This window comes from Podarcis vaucheri, assembly GCF_965113315.1.
Source record: "Podarcis vaucheri genome assembly, chromosome: 15".
In the NCBI taxonomy this organism is placed as follows: Eukaryota; Metazoa; Chordata; class Lepidosauria; order Squamata; family Lacertidae; genus Podarcis; species Podarcis vaucheri.
The window spans coordinates 16,702,629-16,719,921 of record NC_138753.1 but is presented as its reverse complement, the minus strand read 5'-3'; the positions used below and the strand labels follow the sequence as shown (position 1 = coordinate 16,719,921).

At 47.6% G+C, this 17,293-nt stretch overlaps 1 long non-coding RNA gene across 1 annotated transcript; it reads left to right on the top strand.

The window, feature by feature from the left end:
- The first annotated feature begins 3,619 nt into the window (after nucleotides 1-3,619).
- Nucleotides 3,620-4,769, top strand: LOC309520157. The gene is made up of 2 exons (XR_014214149.1): nucleotides 3,620-3,742; nucleotides 4,671-4,769. It is a non-coding gene; the product is annotated as an uncharacterized lncRNA (long non-coding RNA).
- Nucleotides 4,770-17,293: the final 12,524 nt, after the last annotated feature.

Genomic DNA, 17,293 nt, shown 5'->3' with positions numbered 1-17,293 from the left:
CCTCTGTCTTTTGTGAGTCCTTCTTCTCTCCAGAGGGGAGGGGGGTGAAGCAGATCCAGGCAGTCTGAGATCAGCTTCGGAAGGGGAGGGAGATGACAGGCATTTTTGCAACCTCAGCCTGCAGGGAACAAGGTGATCATGATTCCCAAGGCTGCCCCTGTGCCTCTCTTGGCTAAGCTGGTTGGGTGGCAATATCTGGGATTTAGCCTTGATTCAAGTGGATGGCAAGGGAGGAAGATCCACTCCAGTTCCCCTTTTTGTCAACTCATCATCAAGAATGATGGGGACATCTGTGCTGACCCCAATAAACAATGGGTCCAGGTTCGCATCCGCCTTCTCCCCGTACCCAGTGGTGAACCTTGGGGTCTCAAATTTCAGCAGCGCCCTGGCAACACCCAAAATTCAGCACCCCACCCCACCTCTCACCTTCCATTCCACATGATAGTTGCAGCGCCCCCTGCTCCGCACCCATTGTGACCAAACCGATTGCACTCCTCTAAATCCGACTCTGCTCCACCATCTCTTTGGATTCCCACCAAGAGCCAGCCAGGCCTCTGCCTCTCTCTCAGCCTCAATTCCAGACAAGCCCACTCTAAACAATCCTTTAGAGCTGATTGACAGTATCAAGGAGAATGTGGGCAGGGGGTTCCACTAGACAGTATCTATGAAGACCCTCATAAAGCCTTTCATAGTAACTCCACAGGCTTCCAAGTAAGCCCAGAGAGTCATGGGATAAGAAGACAGGTCCTCTTGCGTATCGGTAACAGGTGAAGAATCAGGAAGCAGAAAGTGGGAAGGAATGAAGAGTCCTCCCAGTGGAGGGATGGAGAAAGTGGGCTACCCTGAGGACCAGGATTGGGCCCTGTGCTTAACTCAAATGAACATGGATCCCTGTTGATAAGGAAAACATCCTGGGGTGTGGATTTGCTCTGCAGCCCAGCTCATTGGGTTGCCACTGCCTGCGGGTCTCTCTGGTCAGCAAAAGAAGGAGTCTCCAGCCAAGTTAAAGCAAAAAATCAGCGGTCAGTTGACCTGATCTTTATTTGTTGCAACAAGGTTCAAGCACATAAAGAGTAGGAACCCCGAGCATGGGGTTGCGTGAACCTTTAAGATGTCCCCTATTTTCCATAATACATTTTTTAACAGCTTCATCGATACATCACAGATATGACACAAAGTAGGAGAGTTTTGGATGTAGAAACATGAGCCCATCACTCACCTCAGTCAACAACTGGGTTTTTAATACAAATTATCCACTTCTCCAAAGAACAATAATAGTATTTGCACATCCCCCTAGCTACAAGGCTTTCCTGAGCTTCTCCTTTGAAAGTATCAGGATTCATCTGCCATGTATGTATGGTGCTTGTGGAAATGGTCCTGGTCCTGGCCTTAGTTTGAGGCTGTGGTGGGGACTTGGGATTTGCAGGGGGGTCATTTAACTGCCCCCCATCCCTGGTTTTAACACTGTGCACAGCTTCTATGCACTAAACTAGTCAACCAGCAAAATTCCTTAACCGAATTCTTAACACAACTTTCCCAGGGTGGGCAAAATGGAGATCCAGGTGAGCCTTGGGTGGATCCAGAAGACAAGAGCTTGCCTGGAGTCCCTCTGCCAGCGCTGGGGGTGGGTAGGTAGGTGGGAGTCTCCCCATGGGACACAGAGGGCTCTTGGATGTTACCAGAACCCATCCAAGAAAAGGAGTCCTTACGGTAAATCATGGCACCCTCCATTGCACCCTAAAATGGCCTGAGCCTTCCCTGGACCTCGTTCCACCTACATTTGTGCTCACAAAGCCTCCACCCTCCCCGGAGACCATGGAAGCACCCAGGCTGTTTACACAGAAATGGACGTGTCGGACGAAAGGGCTCTTATCAACCCCCTTATCAATCAAAACATGCCACAGGTGATGGGCCTCTTGATACGTCCACATCCTGCCTCCATATCTTGGGCATCAACCCCTCACTATCTCCCTTGACTGGGGTGGAGTGGAAACTTTTCAGAAGTCAATCTAGAAACATCGTCTATAAAGAAGAAACTAGGGCGTACTGAGTGTCAAAGCTGTCAAGGAAAGAGACTGGAAGGGCCCCAATCCTCTCTTCATCTCTGCCTGTCATGAATCTCTCTCCAGCTGCCCTCGTCTTCCTCCTCTTCATGGCCACCTTTGTCCTGGCCACTGCTTGCCCACGTGAGTTTATTATCCTTCTTTTCTCCAATGTATTTTTTTATTTGGGATATATAGCAGCTTTCAATTGATTTTTAAGACAGCAATAGGGCCAGCTGACCCATGAAGCAGGGTGAGGCAACCACCTTGGGCTGCAGGGTCAACTGGGGCAGCAGATCCGGCCTCCAAGGATTGCATTGTCCTCTGGCTCTGCTGCTGCCACCACCGTAGTGGCAGCAAAAGCTGTGGTTTGCTCTTTAGAGGCCAGATTTGCCACGTCTTAGGCAACCTCTCCGCCCTGTGCCACTGCTGCTGCAGCCTCTTGGAGGGGACCAAAAGCAAGATCACAGAGATTCCCAGGTGTAGAGAAGCAGCTGCAGTCGTGGCCCATGAAGAGGCACTTAGCTTACCCATGAAACGGTGCCACAGATGAGGCTCACGTGGAAACCAGACCTTTGTCTTGCTCAGTGAAAAATCCACCCCCAAGTATGCCTCCCCCAAACCATAGGCTAGCAACAAAGGTTTTGTGGGTCAAGATTCCCATATCCATGGCTGTGGGAGGCGGACAGTTCACAGGGATACAAACCCATAATGGCCCTCCATTCCTTTCTCCCTTTCAGGTGTAGAATCCAAGAAGACACAAGGTGAGAAAATGTATTCTCCTAAGTCTTCCTTGTCTCTCTCTCTGACCTTACTCAAAGAGGTCAATAATCTGATGATGCTGATATTCTTTACTTGGGCTTGTTTATTTTAAACCCACTTGCAACTGTACTCATTCTATGTGCCTTTTTATAATTTTGCTTTTCAGCCGTTATTTTTCACCTGTTACTATAATTGTTGTCTCTGTTTTATACACAAAATGGAAAAAACATTCTCCTGGTAAGTCTTCCTTGTCTCCCTCTCCTCAACCATTTTTTTTCTATCAGTTGGAAATATTGGTTTTCATTTAGAGGGGAAAGGTGTTGCAGATAATGAAAAGCTGGTTTTCCTTGGTGGGGGGCATGGTGGGGGGTTTCCTTGTATTTTTAAAGCATTATGTGCTTGTTTAATTTTTGGGCATGGGGTGTGGAGGCACAATCAGGACTTGACTACATCCTAGTCATGCAAAAATCAGAGGTTTCTAAACACACTTGCATGTACATACACATACGCACCCACAGGTTCTCTCTGCCCAGCAATGAAGGTGCACGTTCCAGACAGGTTCTGCCACTTAAGCAGCAGGGGGGGGCACAGACTGGTCTTGGTGAAGGGAGGATCTTGGCTGCCCTGGGGGGAGTCTTGAGGGCTAGATCAAAAGCCCTGGGGACCACATTCAGAGTTCCTCCATGCTTGCTTCTAATGCAAAGGCTTCCACACAGAGACAGGGATGTGTATGTTTGGATGTTTAATGCGAAAAATTTAAAACAACCAGTGCTAATAAATTGAGTCAATTAACAACAGTACTTACTTATACCACTTCTTACAGTTGGGCTAGATCCCTCATCTCCCTGCTGTAAAGGTTATTCCAAGAAGAAATTCCCAAAGAATGTTGTGAAGGATTATTTCTACACCAGCAGCAACTGTCGTCTGTCTTCTGTAGTGTAAGTTTCAGCATCAGGGCAAAAACCAAGAGGCCAGCTGGATAACATGTTTCAAAGGGGAGAAGGTGAAGTGAGGCTTAAGCACTTGGGGGACAGATTGAGAAAATCATGAGAGTAGATCACAGAAAAATGGAGAAATTGTCACCTGGGAGCAGAGATTGGCTGTGACTATTTTCCAGTCTTAAATTCAGTTCAGCATTTCAGCAGAAGCTTGCAAAAAAAAATTACACTGCATAAAAATCTGTTAGACATTATTGTGCATTTTGCTCCTAGTCTATGCATTTTTGCAAGCAAACACCACCACCACCCTCGCCCCCGCCAACAGGTTGAAGTTTTGGACTCCAAAATGCAGAGAAGGGTGGGTTTTGAAGGCGAGCTGTGTTTCGGTGGGCATCAGAGGCACCAAGTTACTTCTGAAGAGTGAGGGAGCCTGTTTTACACTTGGGACCTCATGTGCTTGACATGTGACATTGCATCGTCGGGAGAAGGCTGAACACAGAGCCCAGCATGGCGCAGTTTCAATGGCTGGCAGTTCCTCCTCTCTTGCGCTCAGAAGGAGCCAGCCACTGAAGCCGTGCCATGCTCAGTCCCATGCTCAGCCTCCTCCTCTGCCCCCTGCAAACAGATATTGAATAGGGCAAAGACAGCACCCCACAGAGCCAGCACCCCAGTGGGCCTATTCGTTTGGGAAGCATGGATTTGATGGGATCACATTAAGACTGCGGTCAGAAGCCATTTCTTTTCCATCTCTATACCCTGCTGAGGACACAGGGTCCATGGCAAGGTTGATCCTGGTGCCTTTTGACATGGGAAGCGGGCTGCCTGCCTTTTTCTCCAGACCCAAGAGAAGTGGGGTCCTCAGGCTAGTGGAGAATCAAAAGGGCACATTCAGTGACACATGGTGAATGTCTGTTTCTTTCTCTGACAGATTTGTATTCAAGAATGGAAGAACAGGCTGTGCTGACCCAAATGCCCAGTGGGCCAAGGATCTTATGGAATACATTGACAGCAATAAGCATTCCCCCAGCTCAAGACCCACAACTGTGCCTATCCCCAGCGCATTAGGAAAAGGCACTTGGAGCCATGGCAACCTCCTTGCCTCTTCGCTGAACCTCTTCCCCCCCCCTTCTCTCTCTCTCCCTCCCTCCCTCCCTTTCTCCCCGCTCATATTCTGTCCCCTTCATGGCTGAAGAGAGTCTTCATTCAAGGGACTCTGTGGTTATCAAGGCAGCGATCTAGGAGCAGCCGGCCTGCCTTGTGGGAAAGGGTCTCCCAGAAAGTAGTTCCTGAAGTCAGCAGGTGCCCCTTTCATACCTAAGTCAAACAACACTGGTTGGCAGGTTCTGTTCAAGCAACCAAACATCTGTTTCCAAGCAGCTTTGCAAAATGTTGATTTCCAGTGTGTGGCTGTGGGACGAATCCATTTTGCCCGGGCTTTTAAGGAAATTCCCAAAGCATGATTTAAATATCACCTTGGGTATCTGCCTTGAGAATCCCCACAGCAAATGTTTCATTTTGAGTTGACTTGTCAGAACCAAAACATTGGCTCCAAAATTTGCCAAGATAAGCACTTCATGGATCACCAAAGAGCTCTCAGGACAAAGATTTGTAACACAATCCTTTTACCACTGGGGCATGAGTTTAAGGGGTTTTTCTCTTCAACCCAGGCTCAGACTTCTCCCTCAGAAATGCGGTTCAGTCAGCAGAGGCCAGGGGTGGGGGGAATCCCTACCACCCTACCAAACAACAATTTCCAGATTCCAGTGTCCTTCTGAACTCTCATGCAACTGATTTTTAGGCTTCTTTGTGTTCTTCTTAAAGATGTATTTAAATTCAATTATGTGCCCTTTTCCACTTGTTAATCCACACATTTAATTAGCATCATTTCTGAATACTTTGCTCTCTGCTTGAGAGGCAACTTTAAGCACACTGATTTCTGCTTGTGTTGTTGTTAAGTATTGCTTATCGGAGTATGTCTTCAAATGGGCCAGTCTGCAGTTCTGCTGTTGGCTTCCGATAATAAAGATGCAGTTTGAGTTCCTCTCTGTCTTTTGTGAGTCCTTCTTCTCTCCAGGGGGGTGAAGCAGATCCAGGCAGTCTGAGATCAGCTTTGGAAGGGGAGGGAGCAGACCGCCATTTTAGCAACCTCAGCCCTCAGGGAACAAGGTGATCATGATTCCCAAGGCTGCCCCTGCTGCCTCCCTTGGCTCAGCTGGTTGGGTGGCAATATCTGGGATTTAGCCTTGATTCAAGTGGATGGCAAGGTAGGAAGATCCACTCCAGTTCCCCTTTTTGTCAACTCCTCATCAAGAATGATGGGGACATCTATGCTGACCTCAATGAACAATGGGTCCAGGATCGCATCCGCCTTCTCCCCGCACCCAGTGGCGAATCTTGAGGTCTCAAATTTCAGCAATCCCTTGTGCAACACCAAAAATTCAGCACCCCACCCCACCTCTCACCTTCCATTCCACATCATAGTAGTGGCGCCCCCTGCTCTGCACCCAGTGTGACCAAAGTGGTTGCACTCCCCTAAATCCGACTCTGCTCCACCATCTCTTTGGATTCCCACCAAGAGCCAGCCAGGCCTCTGCATCTCTCTCAGCCTCAATTCCGACAAACCCACTCTAAACGATCCTTTGGAGCTGCTTGACAGTAACAAGGAGGATGTGGGAGTGGGGTCCACTAGACAGTATCTATTAAGACATTCATAAAGCCTTTCATAGCCCCTCCACAAAGGCTTCCGAGTAAGTCCAGAGAATCATGGGATAAGAAGTCAGGTCCTCTTGCGGATCGGTAACAGGTGAAGAATCAGGAAGCAGAAAGTGGGAATGAATGAAGAGTCCTCCCAGTGGAGGGATGGAGAAAGTGGGCTACCCTGAGGACCAGGATTGGGCCCTGTGCTTAACTCAAATGAACATGGATCCCTGTTGATAAGGAAAACATCCTGGGGTGTGGATTTACTCTGCTGCCCAGCTCACTGATGTGCCACTGCCTGCGGGTCTCTTCGGTCAGCAAAAGAAGGAGTCCCCAGCCAAGTTAAAGAAACAAATCAGCAGTCAGTGGACCTGATCTTTATTTGTTGCAACAAGGTCAAAGCACATAAAGAGTAGGAACTCTGAGCATGGGGTCACGTGAGCTTTTAAGACCTCTCCCCATTTCCCATAATACATTTCTCAACTGCTTCATAGATACCTCACAGATATAACACAAAATAGGAGAGTTTCGGATGTAGAGCATCACTCACCCTGGTCAAAAACCAGGTTTTTAATATTAATTATCCACTTCTCCAAAGAACAATAAAAGTATTTGCACATCCCCCTAGCTACAAGGCTTTCCTGAGCTTCTCCTTTGAAAGTATCAGGATTCAGCCACCATCCCAATGGATTTATGTCTGGGTTATGTGCTGCCTTTGATCACCTCCTGTCTCCTATTGTGAGGCTAAGTTCACACCTTATGGGGGGGCAAGGAGTACATGGCCTTATGCTCAAGGGATTATGGAGGCAGGTGGAGCTCTAGATTCCCATCTTCCACATGAGTCATTACCGTCGGAACCAAGGAAATCGGTCAAACCGTTGAAGTTTGGTGATTGTTTGTGAAGTGTCTACAGTTTTCTATCTGGGATAGTCAAAGGAGACAGTGCCATACATGGTCTCGGCTTATTGCTACAAGTTTATAGATGGCTTTTCTGAGCCTCTTTGCTGTTGAGTAAGTATGGTACTTGTGTAAATGGTCCTGGCCTTAGTTTGAGGCTGTTGTGGGGACTTCGGATTTTTTTTTGGGGGGGGTCATTTAACTGCCCCCATCCCTGGTTTTAACACTGCACAGCTTCTATGCACTAAGATAGTCAACCAGCAAAATTCTTTAACAGACTTCCTAACACAATTTGTCCAGGGTGGGCAAAATAGAGATCCAGGTGGGCCTGGGTGGATCCAGAAGACAAGAGCTTGCTTGGAGTCCCTCTGCTAGCACTGGGGGTGGGTAGGTAGGTGGGAGTCTCCCCATGGGACACAGAGGGCTCTTGGGTGCTATCCCATCCAAGAAAAGGAGTCCTTAAGTCATGGCACCCTCCACTGCACCCACAGCCCAGTTGTTACCCATCCTTAACCCTAAAATGGCCTGATCCTTCCCTGGACCTCATTCCAGCTGCTTTACATTTGTGCTCACAAGGCCTCGAGCCTTCCCTAAGCCCATGGAAGCACACAGGCTGTTTACACAGAAATGGACGTGTCGCACGAAAGGGCTCTTATCAACCCCCTTATCAATCAAATATGCCACAGGTGATGGCCCCTCTTGATACGTCCACATCCTGCCTCCGTATCTTGGGCATCAACCCCTCACTATCTCCCTTGATTGGGGTGGAGTGGAAACTTTTCTAAAGTCATTCTGGAAATATCACCTCTTAAGAAGAGACCAGGAGGAGCTTCAGAATTTGGCGCCCCCAAATGGATCTTCTCAAGTATGGAGCTACTCAATTTTGCACCCTTCAGCTTGGCGCCCTGTGCAGGAGAACTGCCTGCACTGATTTGAACCTTGATCTCCTGGGTCCTAGAGGGTGACTGTCAATATCAGCCTTCAGCACCACCCCCACCCCAAACTAGGCCAACCCCAAGGCAGAGAACGACCTTTTCCTAGGCATATGATAGAGTTGGCCCTAAGCAGATATCATCTCTTCTTTTGCAGATTCATCACAAAGAAGAACAGAATGGTCTGTGCTAAAAAAGATTCCACCTAAACATTAGGAAGAACTTCCTGACAGTAAGAGCTGTTCGACAGTGGAATTTGCTGCCAAGGAGTGTGGTGGAGTCTCCTTCTTTGGAGGTCTTTAAGCAGAGGCTTGACAACCATATGTCAGGAGTGCTCTGATGGTGTTTCCTGCTTGGCAGGGGGTTGGACTCGATGGCCCTTGTGGTCTCTTCCAACTCTATGATTCTATGATTCTATGATTCTAATCCCAGTTCTATATGGGTCATGGATCTCATCCATCTTCTCTCCCCACCATAGAAGCAATGCCCCTCCCTCTTCTTCTCCACAGGAAGAGAAGAGAGTCCAGGGCTCAAGCTGCTTTGAATGCCAGGAAATCAGACCTGCAAAAAGTGAAGCAATATGAATAAAGGGAGCATGTGCAGAGTACCTCTCATTCATAACCACACAAGAGTGTATGTATGTCCCTCGCCCATTTATCCTGGGCAAAGGCGGAGGTGGAGAGCAGGACTGCTGGAGGTAGCCCTTCGCATTTGTGGCTCAGGCAGCCTCAAGGAGAGAAGCTCCACCAGCACACCCCATTTCAAAGGCACCAGATATTTCAGGTTTTTGCATGAAATTAGATCTGAGCTGGAAGGAGCAAAAACCTCCTTTTGTAGCTGCTACTTCCAGACAGGTGTGTCACTCTGCCCCCTTTATCTCTACAACAAGCAGCACTACTCCCCCAAACTGTCAACCACAGCCATGATGTTACTCATTGAATGAAAACACTGAAAGATGGAAGCAGGCTTTTTTCACTTTGGATAGCACCTAGGCCAGCGGTTCTCAACCTGTGGGTCCCCAGATGTTGTTGGACTACAACTCCCATCATCCCTGAGCTCTGGCCTTGCTAGCTAGGGGTGATGGGAGTTGTAGTTCAACAACATCTGGGGACCCACAGGTTGAGAAAGGCTGACCTAGGCATTTTGAAGAGGGGTAGTCACCCTCTGGGTGCTGTTGGACTACAACTCCCGTCATCCCCGTCATCATGACCATGCTTGCTGGGGCTGATGAGAATTGTAGTCCAACACTGGAGACTGTGGTGTCTTTATGATCTATGGTTTATTTACACATATTTACACACCTGGCAGACCATTCAAGTGTCCCTATTTTCCAGGGACAGTCCCAGATTTATAGAAGCCATCCTGGTTTCTGATTTGAACCCAGAATGTCCCAGTTTCCCTTAGGGTGTCCCTATTTTAATCAGAGAAATGTTGGAGGGTGTGGAGCTATGCAACACGCCCCCCCAAGCCAAGGAGATACGTAACTATACAACCTTTAGAAGACATTTGAAGGCAGCCCTGTATAGGGAAGTGTTTTTAATGTTTAACAGTTTGTTATGTTTTTATACATGTTGGAAGCAGCCCAGAGTGGGCAACCCAGTAAGATGGCTGGGGTATAAATAATAACATTATTATTATTATTATTATGGAATAGGACATCCCTATTTTCATCAGAGAAATGTTGGAGGGTATGACCTGAGGCTAAGATGGAGGGGCTCACAGCATCATCACCCAAAATGGTTTTGCTTCTCCCATAGTCATAACCTTGGATTCCAGAAGAAAGAAAGTATGGCTCTGTCTCTCTAGCTTCTGCCTGCTGCCTGCTCTTATCTCTCACATGCTCAGGCTTTTGCCCCTCTCACTACCAGCCAGGGTGAGGCAGAGAGGGCAGCCATTTGCCCAGAGAGCACCATCACTACTTTTGGCAGCCCTGAAGGCAGCCCTGTTCTGAAGGCAGCCCTGTTTAGGGAAGTTTTTAATGACTGATGTTTTAATAAAATAAAATTTTAAAAAAATTCCTTCCAGTAGCACCTTAGAGACCAACTAAGTTTGTTATTGGTATGAGCTTTCGTGTTATTGGTATGAGCTTTTGTGTGCATGCACACATTCTTCAGATGTTTTAATGTATTTTTAATCTTTCATTGGAAGCTGCCCAGAGGGAAACCCAGCCAGATGGGTGGGGTAGAAAGAATAAATTAGTAGTAGTAGTAGTATGGTACACTAATGGCACTGCTCAGTTGGCAACTATGGCCATTCACTCACAAAGAAACTTGCCAGACTAGTTCAACAATGGGATCCTCCATTAGATGTTAACCCCTGCTGGACCAAGGATCCCTGGAATTAGAAGGGACTCAGGCATGATACAGACTAACGCCCTCCCCCCAACTCACAACAGTTCTTTTGTCTAGTTAAACTATCCCACAGGAGGAGGCGACAGCCACCAACCTTGTTGGCTTTAAAAGGCAATTGGACAGATTCATGGAGGAGAGGGCTATTGATGTTTACTGGCCATGATGGCTCTGCTCTGCCTCCATGGTTGGAGCCAGCAATGCTTCTGAATACCAGTTGCTGGAAACCACAGGCGGGAAGAGGGCTCTTATGCTGGAATCCTGTCTGTGGGTTTCACACAATGGGCATCGTGATCAACCACTGTGAGGTCAGGATGCTGGTCTAGAACAGCTATTGGCCTGATCCAGTGACACAGCTCTTCTTATGTTTGTATTTGATGTCCCTATGGAAGCAGCTCTGGCCGATCCCCTTTGCCACAGAGGAAAGAGCTGTCTTGGTGTTAACTCCTGCCCTTGTCTCCACCTCTGGGTTGCCACAACACTTCCTCAGTCAGTCCCATGCTGCCCTCCTCAACTTTCCCCCATTACCCCCAGAGCCACCTCAGCTTCACAAGAGGTGAGGGCAACATGAATCATTTGGAGAAGGAACGGATGATTTGCGTCTCTTGAAAGAGATGCTACTTCCTTCCTAGGTAATGGCGTATGCATTCTTTCTGCTTTTTTTTTCAAGAGAACATTTGTGGTCTGACACAGCATTACAGGGACAGCGTCCAGGCTTCAGGAACAGGTTAAGGGAAGAAGGGGAGATTTTTTTCAGTAGGTCGGTTTCAATGAGTAGTAAACCAGGGGGAGTTTTTTTTTTAGCACAGTGGTTCCCAAAGTGGATGGTACCTTCTCCTGGGGAGGGCAATGCTAAGAGGCAAGGGGTGGCAGAGGCTGGATGTGGAAATGAATATCAGACCTTCTAAGGCTGGTATCAGTGGATCAAGTTCATCCAAATTAATAAATAAATGTGCAATTAATTGTTACCAACTTGAATTTTATGGTATTATTCTCTTCCTTATTGGGTCATGCAAACCTCGGTTCTGAATAATGCTTTTTATAGAGAAGAAACACTATGGTGCATCTGCAGCAGCAAAACTGGATGCCTTCATCTGCCCCAGCTGCAACAAAACATGTCTCTCAAGTGCTTCTTTTATTATTAATAGAGAAAACCGTGTTGGTACTCACCACGAAGTTGTTACAGTAAGTGCCACACTTTTAACATTTGGGGGGAAAGGTGCAGGTACTGTGTACCATTGAGTACCCCCAGGAAAAACCCACAGTGTCTCTCCCATATCAGCTTCTACAGCCACAGCAGATGCTGCAATCTTCCAACAGCTTGACCTCACACCCAAAAGCACACTCCTCCATTCTCTCCCAAGACAGACAGATGCCAATCACCATAGGGTAGGGTGGGGGGCACCAGGGATGACTTCATGGAATCAAGGGGGCAGTGGCCCAAAGAAGTTTGGGAACCATTGGGAATTCAGTTCATCTTTTCGGCATGTTCCAGTTCACCAGGGTCAGGGGTCCAGCTTGGTGTCTTCAAGTCCTTGGTTCAGGTCCTGCTGGGTGTGTTTCTCCATCTCACCCTGTGCAGCTGGCCAGGACCAGAGCTTGAAATGTGAGTTTTGAAGAAGAGTTTCCCCCAACAGCTGATTAATACAGTGACGAGGATGTGTCTTACTTTGGAGCCAGAATCTCTGATTCTGAATGTCCAGAGGGAAAGGCCCAACTAGAGATGGTGGAATAATAAGTGATTATTGGGGTTTCATGCCCTGCCACTTGTAAGGGGGACTCACAGAATCATAGAGTTGGAAGAGAACCCAAGGGATTATGGAATTTGTGGTTTTATATTTTGATTTTATTCTGTAAACCGCCCTGAGACCTGCAGGTATAGGGCAGTATATAAATTCAGTACATCATCATCATCTAGTCCAACCGCCTACAATGCAGGAATCTCAAAACACATCCAATTTGAAACCATACCGGACCCTGCTTAGCTTTGCAAAAGGTGCTAGCAGTTTTGTTGCTGCTTCAAAGCTGATAAGAGGACCTGTTCGGGAAGGATAAGGTTATCAATGGCTAGTCATCATTAATATGTTCTCCTTTCTTTTATTGGGAGCTGTATGGTTGTAAATTGCAGTTTATATCCTGAAAATATATGAAGCGCAAAAATAAGGGCGTTTCTTAAGTACAGTGGTACCTCAGGTTACGTACGCTTCAGGTTACATATACTTCAGGTTACAGACTCCGCTAACCCAGAAATATTGCTTCAGGTTAAGAACTTTGCTTCAGGATGAGAACAGAAATCGTGCTCCAGCGGCGTGGCGGCAGCAGGAGGCCCCATTAGCTAAAGTGGTGCTTCAGGTTAAGAACAGTTTCAGGTTAAGTATGGATCGAATTAAGTACTTAACCTAAGGTACCACTGTACTTAAAAGCACAGGCTGTTGACAAAGATTGGCTTCTGGGCAAATAAAGATAGCTGGTGGCTTTGCAGGGACCCAGTATTTGAAAGAAGGTGCAGTGGTGTAGCGTGGGGGGTGCAGGGGGAGCCGGCCGCACCGGGCGCAACATCTGGGGGTTAGGGTTAGGGGGCGCAAATTACTTGCCTTGCCCCGGGTGCTGACAACCCACGCTACACCACTGAGAAGGTGCTGTGTGGGTCTAACCATCACCCCCTTCCTGATCCCAACCACACACTCCAGGGTCTGACAGAAGATGAGCAACCTTAGGCTGTTCATTCATGAGGCTGCTGCTCCCCCTGGTGGAAGAAACACACCCACAAACACACCCTTGTTATACAAGGCCCCATCCACACTTTACATTTAAAGCACTTTAAACAGCCATGACTTCTCCCAAAGACTCATGAGAAGTTTAATTAAATTAGTATGTAGAGAGTTCTTAGGAGACCCCCTACTCCTCTCCCAGAGCTACAATTCTCAGAGTGGTTTGGCAATCAATCCCCTTTCCCAGGGAACTCTGGGAACTGTATTTATAGGAAGGGAATGGGGGGGGGGGGGAATCTCCTGACAACTCTCAGCACTCTTAACAAACTATAGTTCCCAGGATGTTTTGGAGGAAATGATGACCATTTTAAGTGGGATGATGCTGATTTAAATCTATAGGGCGGCTGGAGCATCTTTCTTGGAACAAAAGGTTAAGCAGAGCCCCGTCTGCCCTTCCTTCTGCAATCTCACCCACCCAAAATCCCCTCCAGCCTCTCATTCCTCAGGGTTGCATGTGAGAATTGGAGTTATTGGGGGGGGGGGGCAGTTTCCAACATGGCAACAAAAATCAAAAGGAAGTAGAAAAGCAAAACCAGAACATGGTATATTTCATATGAAAAAGATAAACTATATACACACACTAAAGATTGCTGTTTGGCCTCGCCTTCATCGAGTGCAATGAAGAGAGATGTTTCCATTTCCCATCCACTTCATAAACTCGAAGGTTATTTCAAAGCCATCCAAGTGCATAGCCATTGCTGCCTCCAGTGGCAGGGAGTCCCGTAAGAACAAAAGAAAAGCCCAGGTGCTGGATCATCCTGTTCTCACAGGGGCCAACCAGGTGCCCCCTTTGGGAAGCTCATAAGTAGGTCTCAGGCACAGGAGTGCTCTCCTCTCCTGTAGTTTCCAACAGCTGGTACGGTATTCAGAATCATTGCTGCCTCCAGCTGACTAGTGGCTAGTAGCCATCAATAGCCCTCTCCCCCATGGCTTTGTCTAATCCCATTTTGAAGCTACCTTAGCTGGTGGCCATCATGGCAGAGGCAGGTGGGAAGGGGCAGCCTGATGGGAAAGGGGGCCCAAGTGGGTTGATGCCAGGGAGACCTGCCCATGGCATTTTGCCAGGGGTCCATTGAGCCTGGCGCCAGGTCTGGACTTGACAAGGCAAGGGCGGGGAGGTGTCACTCATATGAAATTTTAAAAATGAGGTCTTTAAAATTTGCATCCTGCCAGGGGACGTAATGAGTGGCTGCTCCCAAGCCCACCCTTGGGTGTGACTAGGTAGCTAAGTAAGACACAGACTTGTGCTTCCATCTTCAGTTGGCAATCTCAGAGTCTTCCTGTGTTTGGCACACAGGGTCCTCCTTCACAACCTGGACACCAGATGGCAGCAGAAACAAGGTTGTGCCCACAGACCTCCTCCCTTCCTTTCATTCTCTCCTCCTCCACCTTCCAGAATTAATACATGTTCTGTGATTTCAGAGAACTGGAAAACTCTGAGTTGCAGGGGCAAACTGTAGCCTGCAGGCACTGCTTGTGTCTCATTCCTGCCCCCCCTTTCCCTGAGTTTGCCTGTGAAATTAAATCTATTCTATTTAATTTATTTACTTACAACGGTTATAATCTCATTTTTTCCTGCAAAAGGTTCAAGTTCATCAGTTTTGTTTACTTAATTAAACGACATAGTTTTATTTGGATTTTGAATAAATGTGCAGTTAATTGTTAACTTTTTTGCATTTTATTGTATTATTATCAGCTGCAAACTGCAATTCTGAATAATGTTTTTTATACGGTAGGGGCACTGGAGATGAGTTCATGAAATCAAGGGGCCAGAAGAAGGTTGGGAATCATCATAGGTTATTGTGGGCTTCAGCAACATATAATTTGTCCTTTATAAAAGGTTTTCTGATTGAGCTGTGTTTCAAACCTCTGCACAAGTTAGGAAGGTGGTTAGAGGATGGATGGCGGCTAACGGATTGAGGTTGAATCCTGACAAGACAGAAGTACTGTTCTTGGGGGACAGGGGGCGGGCGGGTGTGGTGGACTCCCCAGTCCTGAATGGGGCAACTGTGCCTCTGAAGGACCAGGTGTGCAGTCTGGGAGTCATTTTGGACTCACAGCTGTCCATGGAGGCGCAGGTCAATTCTGTGTCCAGGGCAGCTTTCTACCAGCTCCACCTGGTACGCAGGCTGAGATGCTATCTGCCTGCAGATTGTCTTGCAAGAGTGGTGCATGCTCTAGTTACCTCCCACTTGGGCTACTGCAATGTGCTCTATATGGGGCTACCTTTGAAGGTGACCCAGGAACTACAACTAATCCAGAAAGTGGCAGCTAGACTGGTGACTGGGAGCGGCCGCCAAGACCACATAACACCGGTCTTGAAAAACCTACATTGTCTCCCAGTATGTTTCCAAGCACAATTCAAAGTATTGGTGCTGTCCTTTAAAGCCCTAAATGGCCTCGGTCCAGTATACCTGAAGGAGCGTCTCCACCTCCATTGTTCAACCCGGACACTGAGGTCCAGTGCCGAGGGCCTTCTGGCAGTTCCCTCACTGTGAGAAGCCAAGTTACCAGTCAGAGGGCCTTCTCAGTAGTGGCACCCACCCTGTGGAACGTCCTCCCATCAGCTGTCGAGGAAATAAACAACTATCTGACATTTAGAAGTCATCCTTGTTTAGGGAAGATTTTAATGACTGGTGTTTTAATGTATTTTTAATCTTTTGTTGGAAGCTGCCCAGAGTGGAAACCCAGCCAGATGGGTGGAGTATAAATAATAAATTATTATTATTATTATTATTATTATTATTATTGTCGTCGTCGTCAGCCACATCATCATCATTGCATGGGGTTGGACTAGATGACTCATGTGATCCCTCCCAGCCCTACAGTTCTATGAGGTTGGAAGGATTGTGAGGATAGGGTGGCCCTACAAAGGTGTCCCATCTAGAACAGGTAGAGTTGTCCTATGCCAGGACTTATGGAGTCAGGTAGCAATTTGGCCTACCATTCTGAGTGTGCCCACCTCCCCCATTCCTCTGGGGGCTTGCAACAGTTCAATTATTCATCCTTTGCTTTGTGGAGAGCCAGCTACGGCAGCATCAAGTCCATTAGCCCCATCTGGAACAGACCCTGAATGAAGGGGGGGGGCAGCTTTCCAGAAAGTGAATTAGAGAAGGACAAGGTGACAAGGCAGCAAAGTGGCGGCAGGGAAGGGGGAAATGCACCACCCTTGGGGGGGTTCTCATCAGATGCTTCTGTGCTAACTGGAGACAGATAGAGCTTGCGGCAATTAGGGAGGGGGAGGGAGCGGAAGGCAGCATCACTTCCAGCTTCACCTCATGCCAGGCAGGGCATGTTGAGGGTTAAGCTCTGGTGGGCCTGCACACCAGGAATGGTGTTGCAGCAATGACAGAAAGGCGTCAGCTGTGCTGGGACAAGCCAGCTCCATCGGACCTCAACTGCCAGCTGGGGGCAGCTATGCCATCAGAGGGAGAGATGGGAAGCAGGAGGCTTGGTTCCATCACCGTTGCCAAAAGCCCAGCTCCATCAGGCATCTCCTGCCCCTGCCAGCTGCTCAGTATAAGAACAGCTGTTTTAAGAATTGGTGCCTGAGTTTCATTCCTCCCCCTGCTTCCTTCCTTGTCCTTGTGCTTTTTTAGATTTTAGATTGTGAGCCGGAGGGCAGAGCCAGCCTTGCTTTAATTGATTGAATGTAACCTATTCTGGGAGCCTTCTGGCTGAAGTGTGGGATGCAAATGCAGTACTCTAAATAAATAAACGATAAATTTGTTTTATTTATTTATTATTTCCTAAAATCTGTATACTGCTTGATTGCAAAAAACCTTGGGAGCTATTTTTATTTTATTTTTTGTAAAGCAGCCAGCTGTACTATAATTGTGTGTGTGTGTGTGTGTGTGTGCGCGCGCGCACACACACACACACACACACACATAATAATAATAATAA